This window comes from Balaenoptera ricei, chromosome 16 (assembly GCF_028023285.1).
Source record: "Balaenoptera ricei isolate mBalRic1 chromosome 16, mBalRic1.hap2, whole genome shotgun sequence".
Lineage (NCBI taxonomy): Eukaryota > Metazoa > Chordata > Mammalia > Artiodactyla > Balaenopteridae > Balaenoptera > Balaenoptera ricei.
Window position 1 is genome coordinate 57282163 of NC_082654.1, and position 4241 is coordinate 57286403.

The window sequence follows — 4241 nt, forward strand, 5'->3', positions numbered from 1 at the left end:
GGTGTGGGATGAATTGGGAGATTGGGATTGACATATATACACTATTGATAACTATATACACTATTGCTAACTACATATAAAATAGATAACTAATGAGAATCTACTGTATAACACAGGGAACTCTAAAATAGATAACTAATGAGAATCTACTGTATAACACAGGCAACTCTACTCGGTGCTCTGTGGTGACCTAAATGGGAAGGAAATACAAAAAAGAGGAGATATATATATATGGCTGATTCACTTTGCTGTACAGCAGAAGCTGACACAACAGTGTAAAGCAACTATACTCCAATTTAAAAAAAAAAAAATGCAGAATTGAGGGCCTGGCTCCTTTGGGCAGGCTCAGTACCTCAGGCCTCACCAGGGCAGAGAATGGTCCCTCTGAGCCAGCACAGCCCCCAGGTTCCAACCCTTTTATATAGGCCCTCCATGCCCCATTTGGCCTTCCCTTGGGCCTGGATTCTGGAGGGTGTTCCCTGAGCAGAGGACGTGAGCCTGTAGTTAACTGGGAAAGGATGCAGCTATCCTTATCCCACCACCAACATAAAGTTAATAAGTGGATATTACGCTTTCGTTCTGTGCCAGGTGGTGTCCTGAGCCCTCAGAGAAAGTCCCTGCATGCATGGGGTTTACCATCTGATCAGGTCGTCCGGGTCGTCTTGTGGTTAAGAGCCTGGGTTCAGACTGTCGGAATTCAAATCAAAATTTCCCCTTTTTATCTGGTGGCCTTGAGCTAATGACTTAACCTCTTTGCCTCACTCATTTATAAGATAGGAATGCCGTTTATTGGTACCTAACTTATAGGGTCATTGTGAGTTTCAACATGATTATGCATATAAGGTCTTAGTACAGTGCCTGGCACAGAGTACATGCTCATTAAGTATGTTTGCAATTATGGTGACTACCACTATTTTTACTGAAAAATATGATTTGCGAATTCACAAGTAAAACCCAGTCCTCTGACCCTTTTTAATTCACTCAGATGGAGCTGTCTTTTGCGGCCTTGGAAATAGGGTCTCCCTAGACCTAACTCCTGACTCACTCTCTGCTCAGTCAGTTCCTGGGAAGTATTTCACACGAGGGACAAAGAAGGCTAGGGAAGGGAACAGACATTTAGCAGTCATGTGGCTGAGGGCTTGAACATTTTCATTTAGGCCATGAAGTAAATGTGATCTCATTTGAAGGGTTGTGGGTAGTAAGTCCAAAATAACTCAGACTTTTTATACAGAGATGTGGATATTGACATATTTATTTACATAGGTGTATTGTATAACAGGGTGTCCCTCTCTTTAAAAGAGAGGTTGCCATTGAAAAATCATCAGCAAAGAATATATTAAGAAATTGGTAATAATGGCCACCTCTGGGGATAGAAACTGGAAGACTGAAGGGTAGAGGCATGAGGTGACTTACTTTCCACTCCTTTCTAATGTTGTACTTAGGTACTTAAGTACTTAGGTATTGCCCTTTTTTTTCTTTTTAAATCAATATCTGATGGTAAAGGAATCAAGTCATCTCGGAGCAGACTTTGTTCTGGAAAGTGATGAGTGTCCTGTCCTGAAAATAGCTGAGTGATCCCTTCCAGTTATATAAACATAAATCAAGTAGGCACCAGATATTCAGGGAGGAGGACATCGTTATCAGGATAAGTTGACAAGAAATCTAAGTTAACACAGCCTTGGGACTTCCCTGGCAGTCCGGTGGTTAAGACTCTGCATTTCCACTGCAGGGGGTGCGGGTTCCATCCTTGGTCAGGGAACTGAGATCCCACATGCCGCACGGCGCGGCCAAAAAAAAAAAGTTAACACTGCCTTAAATACCTAGGATTTTCTTTTCTGACATAAAAAGACCACAGAGGGCATTCCAGGATTGATATAGCAGTTTCACAAAGCTGTGGGGGACCCAGGCCCCTCCCAACCTCCCCTTCCACCAGCCCTAGGATACGGCCCAGCCCTCATTCCTCATGGTCCAAGGTGGCTGCTTGAGCACCAGGCGTTAGAGCCAGAAGAAAAGGGGGAAGAAGCGTAGCACTTCCCTTGAAGGAAAGTTCCCAGAAGTTAACTTGGCATTTCTGTTTACATCCCCTCAGCTGGAACTAGCCAAACCGAGTTCCCAAGGAGGCTGGAAGATGGTCTTTGGGTTTTGGGTGGCCATGTAGGGGCTTCTGTTAGCAAAAAGCATGGAGAGGAGCAGAAGTGGGCAACAATTGTGTCTGCCTGTGGAGTATCAGGACTTTTTGTTTTTTTTTTTTTTTTTTGCTTGACAAAAGTTGGGAAATTTCCCTAAACCCCTCAGAACTGGAATGTTGCTGGGGGGTGCAACCATGGAACCTCTTCCTCTTCAAAAGGGACTGAGACAGCCCCCCCCACCCCCCCGCCGGCCCTTCACTCTCCCCTTTCTTTTCCCTTTCTTGCAAATTTTATGCCTGAGTTTTTGTTGTTGTTTAATAATCTGACATTTAAGGGACTTCCCTGGTGGTCCAGTAGCAGGGGGCCTAGGTTCAGATCCTTGGTCAGGGAACTAGTCCCACATGCCGCAACTAAGAGTTCACATGCCGCAACTAAAGATCCTGCACGCGGCAACAAAGATCCCGTGTGCTGCAACTAAGAACCAAGGCAACCAAATAAATAAATATTTTTTTTAAAAAATCTGACATTTAAATTAGATCACATTCCTTAGTAGACTGTTCAAGATGTCTCTAGACAGATGGAAAATGTAACGGTCAAGCGTTCATTCAATAAATAACACTGTTTATTGCTCGCCTACTATGTCCTGGCCCCAGTACCAGGTGCAGGGTATTAAGTGGTGGACACTTCCATGGCTCCTTTGCTTACGGAATTAATGTAGTCACATCACTATCCAACAGAAATATACTAGAAGCCACATATGTAAGTTAAAATTTTCTAGTATCCACATTTTTTAAATTGTGAACTTAATTTTAATAATCTACATAATTCAACATATCCACAATATTTCAACATGCAATCGATATAAAAATTATGAATGAGGTATTTTACACTCTTCATACTAAGTTTTCAAAATCCAGTGTATGTTTTACTCTTAACAGCACATCTCAAGTTTCAAGTTCTCAGAGCCCACATGAGGTTAGGGGATACTGTATTCAGATTGAAAAGCAGTCTGGACAAGACAGTAAACAAATGGACAATTACAAACCGCGCTAAGAATCAAGGAGACAGCTGCAGTGATGGAGAAGGAAGAGGAGGCCTCTGCGAGCAGTGACAAAGCTGATTCCTGAAGGATGAGCAGAGCAAGGGTATGAGCGTTCCCAGGCAGAGGGGCCAGTGCGCAGGAAGGCCTGTGGAAGGAGGGAGCCTGGCCCTCCAAGGGCCGCCAGTGGGAGACCAGCCACATCATCTCCAGGAGCTCTGACCTGGGGTCTGAGCTGAGGCCAGGCCCCAGAGAGTGCCCACGGCCTCCTGTCCCTCCTGAAGCTGCCCACTCGGCTCCTCTACTCACTGCCCGAGGAACTTGCAGTGAATACCTCTTGAGGCTTAAACTGGCCTGAAATCATTTTCTGTTGCCTCTGAACCTGGCCCCAAACCCAAGACCTTTTTTTTTTTTTTTTTTTTTTTTTTTTTTGCCGCACCACACAGCTTATGGGATCTTAGTTCCCCGACCAGGCATTGAACCCGTGCCCTCAGCATTGAAAGCACAGAGTCCTAACGACTGGACCGCCAGGGAATTGTTCCCAAGGCCTATTTAAAGGTGGATAATCTACACTCAGAGAAGTCAGAGAGAGGCTAGTGCAGAAGGACTCGTCTCACCGCCTCCTTAGGAAGCTTGTTGGCACAGAGTAACACTTGGTATGCACTCTGTACACTGTGTGCCTTGGACCTGTGCTTCCAAACTTCTCCATTTCCTTGAGGAGGGGAAGCCAGGAGTGAGAAGAATCACGCCACTGCGCCCTTCCGTCTGCACCACCGCTGAAGAACGGGCCATCACATACCACTTGAGGTTGACATTAGAAATAAAATAAACCGGACTCCCCAGATAGACTCCACCAGTCTCCCAGGCGCTCAAGACACGCGGTTTTTTCAGTTTTCTGTAAAACAGTACTCAGGGTAGGTACGAATTTGCAGGTTTGCCGATACATCCATTGGTCCAGCAGAAATACTCCTGGGCTATCCAAGACTCAAGCTGTAGTCCTCACTCTGCCTGCCATTAGCAGCACTGCCTTAGGCACACTGCTTCCTCCTTTTGGTCTCAGTGTCCCAGTCTGT